At 37.0% G+C, this 7,079-nt stretch overlaps 1 pseudogene; it reads right to left on the reverse strand.

Moving 5' to 3' along the window:
* LOC116110016 lies at positions 1–5,482 on the reverse strand (annotated as a pseudogene).
* Positions 5,483–7,079: the final 1,597 nt, after the last annotated feature.

The following is a 7,079-nucleotide window of genomic DNA, read 5'->3' on the forward strand; positions in this document are numbered from 1 at the left end:
TCAATCTCTCAGTGGGACACTGGCGCAAACTGGCAGAAGGCAATAGATGGCGTCAACTCCCCTGGCAACTCCACAATCATGCTGCCCCATTGCAAATGATGATGCACTAGAGCGAGAATATGCTCTTATTGAGTTCTGCAATCCATTTAACATTTGTTCCTGTCACAATTATAATTGATGTTCTTAGAAAAAGGGAAAATGAAATTACAAATTTTTGAACTAATTGATTCTTATGAACATCCAGTAGAGCATCACATCAACCAAAATATCGAAAACTCGTTCCAAGGAGAAGGAAACAAAAACAAAAGACCCCAGAGAATCCAAAGTAGGCATTTTCTTCTTAACTTAATGAATGTCAAATCTCATATACCAATAGAAAATGGCCTTAAACTTTTTCTCAGGTTTTATTTGTTTTAAACTTATTCCCGTCTAAGATCAAATTAGTTCAAATTTCCATTTCAATCATCCATCATTCAAGCATAAGGTCCACATTCTCGTATTACCAATTTATCTACCTGAAATGGTTTTATATGTTGAGATACAACTATCAGCTTAAAGAGAATCCTAGCAGTTTCAAGAATAAAGTATCGAAAACTTACGACATTTTTTTCTACAAATTTGCATACAAAACTTTTCAGATGAATTTTAAACCAATCTTTCATTTTCTTCTTTGTTTTCACCCAAAGACAGATTCTGCAATAAAAATTTAGGTATGGCCACTTTACTATATGAAGAAAGTGCTTTGATCACAGCAGAGAAAGAACATAGAAGATATCCATAACTAAGAAGTAATGAGAAAGCAGCAACTGTAGTTAAAAAAGTGTGAAAGACCCAACAAAAAAATTCATGCACCATATATAATAAAGCCCCCTTGCTGTCGAGCATAGAGTGATATTAATTTTTTTACCTGAACAATGAGATAAGGCCTGTTTAAATAAAGTTGAGCAGCTTATCCACTTTACTCTAATTTAGTCTCCACTGGTTAACTTGACCACAAAAGACCATGCAAACATACAGATTATTTACATCATGCTGCTGAGCTGCTCAACTGAGCAAGTTGAGCATTGATCGAAATTGTCAGTTTTGACAGAAGACCAACATTTAGACCTACCATCATGTTGTTTCCACAATAATTAAATGACCAACTACTGGCCTTTCAAAAGCCAACATTTTTGTAGCTAGTTGTCTTTACTAAACATGGTTTTCATTCACCCATTTTCGAAGTCTATAACGACTATTCCGGTCCATGCATTAAACTGCAAAATGGCATCTAGATTGGAGTGTCCGCTGGCCCTATAACCAGCATTTTTCATTTCCATGGCTAATCCTTCCAACTTCTCATATATCTCATCACTTTGCGGATGCTCTTGATCCTTAGATGCAAAACGGTTCACATAACCCCTAGTATCAATCCAAGAACATCCAATTTCTTTTCTCAACCCTCTTTATCTCATCTCTTTCCTTACTTTGTCAATGTTTTCCCAGTTTCCTTCTTCTGAATAGATATTTGAGAGCAAAACATGAAGCCCTTCATGTTGTTTCTTATATCTAATTCAAGCAACCTCTTGGCAACAACTTCTCCCAATTCAAATTTTCCATGAAGTTTGCAAGCACCAAGAAGTGAACCCTAAATCTCCAACACATTCCCCTCTTCACCTAATTTTTGGAAAAACTCATAGGCTTTAACCACCCTCCCAACCCTACCTAACATATCCGTAACACAACGATAGTGCTCAGTTAAGGGCTGAATCTTGTATTTACTCTCCATCAACTCAACTATTTGAAGACCTTCATCAACCAAGCCAGCATAACTACAAGCAGACAACACTGCAACAAAGGTAACGACATCAGGTTCAATGTCACATTCTTGCATTCTGTGAAACAAGGAGAGAGCTCTCTCACTCATTCCATGTTGACCATAACCCAATATCATTGTGGTATATGTGACAAGATTTTTTTCAAAGGTTTGGGCAAACACATTATCAGCATAAGAAATTGACCCTGACTTAGAATACATATCAATAAGAGCAGAGCCTAGGGACGAGCCACAAGTCGAGTAGCTCGCGAGCTACTCGAGCTCGGCTCGTCCCAATTTCGAGTAGCTCGAGCAGCTCGTGAACAGTGACGAGCCGAGTTCGATCCGGGCCGAGCTCGGCTCGTCAAGCTCGTGAGCTTAAACGAGCTTAAACGAGCTTAGGGGGCAATTTGTAAGATTTCAAAAGTTTTTTTATTTTTAATTTGTTAAAATTGCAAATAGCACCCATATAGACAAAAACGCAGAAGTGCAGAACCCATTTCAATTTTTCAAAGCTGAAACAAAAACTCAAAAAGTAAAACTTAACCAACTGTAACCTACCAGATTCAACAAACTTAACCACAACCTCCCTCCAGGCCTCCACCTCCTCTTTCAAAGTTAGGTTCCGCTATTTCACACGCTAGGCCCCTCTGGTTTCCATTTTGCAACACACCTGAACCAGTTGGGTGGGAAACACCCATTTTCTATTTTTCTTTTTATTTGCCGCCTCGTGCTTTTCGTCAAGTTCCGTTGATGGGTTTCGTAGTTCAGAGGCTGTTCTCAAATGGGTAAAGATTATTTTTTCGGTAACTTGGCGAAAAATAGGTTCTTTTATGGTCTTTGGCTGGATTTTTTTTTTTTTTTTATTGAGAAATGGGGATGTTTGATGGGTTTGGCAGTACATGAGATGTTTTGGATTGGGTATAGCTTGCAATTTTGACAAATTGGGATTTTTATTTTCTTTTTGTTGGGGTGTTGCTGTTCTTGATAAGTGGGGATCTTTTATTTTTTAAGGAAATGGGGTCTGTTCAATGATGGATTTGTTAGTGGAGAAGTTTCTTTCAATTGGGTAGAGTTTTGATTTCTAGTATTTGTTAACAAATGGGTGTGTTGTGTAATCGTCGTTTGTGACATGGGTTTTTGTTTGATTATCTGAAGAATTTATGAACTGAGGGAGGTTATTTGTTTAATGAACTTGTTCATTTTGTTATTTTCTTTGTAGTTTTATTGATTGTCCTTTTTTGGAGCTCAACAGTGTTTTTTAGTTCCAAGAATTGGATACTAATATTGCACTGATTATTGTGGTTTTTGATTATTGGTCGAAAAAGGTGGAGGACTTCTTATTCTAAGATTCAAAGATTCAAAAACACTTATCGAGTTTTGATCAGGCTCGAGCTCGTTTGAGCTCGATTAAGCGAGCCCGAGCTCGAGCTCGAGTACCCTTTCACACTCGCGAGCTCGAGCTCGAGCTCGAGTATTGAAGCTCGATTAAGCTCGAGCTCGAGTATTGAAGCTCGATTAAGCTCGAGCTCGAGCTCGAGTTCGGTACTGTTCATCACGAGCCGAGCTCGAGTACCGAGATACTTGGCTCGGCTCAGCTCGTATACATCCCTAGCAGAGCCTACAAAGACATTTTGGTCCAAGAAATGGCAAACAGAAAATCCATGAAGTTGCTTGCCCAACTCTATACTTCCCATTGGATTGCAAGTTGGAGCACAGATGTTACAGTCACAACATTGGGAGTTACGTTCTGCTCGAGCATCTGCCTAAAAGTAATGATTCGGGTGTGTTTGTTCTATTATTTTTATCTTATCACATCAAAATACATGTTTATTTCACTATTTTCAAAATCAAATCATATTCTATTGAACTCCAAATATTTAGATTTTTTTGAACCCCTTAGGTTTGTTAATTTAACTGAATACGCTCAACAATAAAAGTTTATAAATTGATAAAAACACCCCCACCCACATATTTCAGGCATTTAATCGATGGGTGGGAGTGTTTTTGTTAATTTTAAAACTTTTATTGTGAGAGGTGTTTAACTAAATTAACAAATATAGATGATTAAAAAATAATCTTACCAAATACATTTTCAAATTCAAATCCTATCATTGTAATAATAACCCAACTCAACTTTTTCAAAAATACTACTCAAAATAATAAAAACACACCCGAAAGCTTCCTCAACCAATCCATTTTGGGTATACCCAGCAATCATAGCATTCCAAGTGGCTTGATCTCTGTCTCCAGTATGGTTTCTCTCAAAAATTTGTTGAGAAGTTCTAATCAAACCAGATTTTGCATACATGTCTATAAGATAACTTTCCATTCCCTCAAACTGAATGCCATGCCCTAAGAGATAAGCATGGGTCTGCTTTCCAATATCACGGTTTCTCAGATTTGAAGCTGCCGGAAGCAAGGCAGTAACAGTAACATAATCTATCATAAATTGTTGTTTCTGCATCTCATACACAAGCATTAATCCTTCATCATCCAACCCATTCTGAACAAAAGCAGAAATCATTGTATTCCAAGAAACGACATCCCGTTCCAGCATATTATCAAAAACTTTAAATGACATATGTATGGACAAAGCCGCATCTGGAATACATGACAATAATTGCATTCAATACAATAACTGGCAATGTTGCCAAATTCTAATTATATAGGCATGCAGCTGTTAAGTTAAGTCCAATCGCTGCAACTGTGAAACTGCAGTTAAGACCGATAAAAAAGTCACCTCATCAAAATCAATTTCATCTGATAACATAGCTTCAATGAAAAGCTTGATAGCTTCAACAGGAGAACTACTCTGTGCATACCCACCGATCATAGTGATCCAATCCTCAGCATTTCTCTCCAAACAACAGTAAAAAATCTTCCTAGCGAAATCAAGACAACCAAGCTCAACATACATGAAAATAGCCGAACTCACAACAAACAGGCAATCCATTCTTATAGTCCCCGAAACTCGACAAAGCCGGGAAAACATTAACAAAACTAACAGGACTGGGTCTAATTCCCTTCATCATCATCATCATCCTAAATTGCCTAACCACTTCTGCATATCTCTCTGTCTTTACGTACCGTGAAACCATAGTATTCCATGCAATAACATTTCTCCTTTTCATCGTATCAAACACTTTACAAACTAAATCATACTTTGAATAATCAAAATCAGAATAACCACACCCACCAATTTCACTATCCACCACAGAACTCAAACAAGTAGAGTACATATTCAACAGAGAGTTATACACAATCCTACAAGGGTTCAATAAGTCCCTAATAAAGCAATGAACAACTTTACCGACTTCAAATTGCGTTTCGCGGCACAAGCCTTGAGAGCCGAAGAGTCAGTATAGTTACCACACAAGTATAAGGAGCGGATTTTTTCATCTGGGCATAGAACAAAATGGCATCTTGTGGCATTTTGTTGCAAATAAAACCAATAATGATGGTGTTCCAAACGACGGTAGTTGGGCGGGGAATTGTGTCGAACAGTTGGCGGGCTAAGTGAGGTTGGCCTTCCTGGCATATTTTGCTTAGGCGGGAACGAATTGTAGGGGTTTTGAGTTTGGGAAGTGGAGGTGAAAGGGAAAGGGGTGGCGGGGTGGTTGTGGGTGGTTGCGGAAAAGTGGTGGGCGGTGGTGGTGGTGGCGGAAGAGGAATAGAGGAGGCCATGGATGGATGAGTGAGTTTTGTTGGCAGTTTAAGGCTCTGGTTTTCTATTATCCTTTCAAACTCGTCAAAAAGCTTTACAATAAACTACAAAAGTGTAAAGGCACTTATATATATATATATATATATATATATGCGCTAGAGTTTTTCTATTTTCAAAGAATCTTGATATTGAAGCCGGTGTTATATGTACAAACATGTAGTATAACTCTTTATTTCACCTCATTCTTTATATTAATTAGTATTTAATGATTTGGTTTTATATATAAGTTCATCTATTTTCTTTATACTAAATTAATTTGTACAAGGAGTTTGTACATATAGCATCATTTTAAAGTAATGTTATATATACAAATTTAATATACAAAATAATGCATACAAATTGACGTGACATTTTGCATGCATTCATTCTTTTATTTGATGACACATTAGTAGTTTATATGAAAGAATTTATATAAAGAGTTTGCATATTTAGTATATTCATTATTCTTCTATAACATAATATACTTACTTCATAATTAATCGGTAATATATAATATGCATGTAATATTTTCTGTATTTTTGTTGAATAAGAGAATTTATAACTTTTCCCTTTCAATTAGGGGTGAGCATGAGTAGTGGGTAGAACCGGAACTTGCAGGCAGAATCAAAACCGAAACCGAAACCTACCTGAAATTGACACTGTGTGGGTAGGTTCCAATTCCATTTATTGGAACCGACACTGTGCAGTGTGCAGTTCTAGTTCCGACAGGTTTTAGAACCGGAACCTAAGAAAAGAACTTAATACAGGTACCCTACTTGGAACCTGTTTGTATTTTGGTTTTGATTGATAAATTTTATGTGAATTGTGATTAATTGATTGAATTCAAGTGTTGCTTGGAGATTAAAGGATTTATGAGTCACATTGGACGCAAATGAATGAGTAATCAAAAGTTGAAAACTACTAAATGTAGGTTTTCTTAATTTGTTAGGGTTGTATTTGTAAACTTTTAAAGTATTTTTGTCTTTTTTTAAACTAATAGTGGGGTAATTGATTTTTTACAGGATACCTGGGTAAGGAACCGGAACCTGAATTTCAGGTTTCGATTCCGATTCTTTTTTTTTTTGGAACCTGCACTGTGCTGTTTCGGTTCTAGTTCCCCCGAAAAATGCAGCGTACCCTAACCGGTCACCTCTAATCCTCATCATTTTTACAAAGAATTCAAGGAGACATATGTGACCTATTTATCCACCAAGTGGACCTTTCTGCTACTTTATGGCACTGATTGATACATCGGCACGATGGTCATATGTTTGTCTACTATTTACCCGAATGTTGCCTTTGCTAGATTACTGGCACAAATTATTAGATTACGACACACTTTCCAGATTACCCAATTAAAGCAATCCGTCTGGACAATGCTGGTGAGTTTACCTTAAAGGCATTTGATGATTATTGTATAGCAATGGGAATTGATGTTAAGCACTTAGTGCCACACGTACATACCCAGAATGGTATGGCGGAGTCATTTATAAAGCGTATCCAATTAATTGCAAGAACTTTGCTATTACGTACGCAATTACCGACTTCTGCCTAGGCTTACGTTGTTTTACATGATGC

This window comes from Pistacia vera, unplaced genomic scaffold (genome assembly GCF_008641045.1).
Source record: "Pistacia vera cultivar Batoury unplaced genomic scaffold, PisVer_v2 Contig592, whole genome shotgun sequence".
Classification (NCBI taxonomy): Eukaryota; Viridiplantae; Streptophyta; class Magnoliopsida; order Sapindales; family Anacardiaceae; genus Pistacia; species Pistacia vera.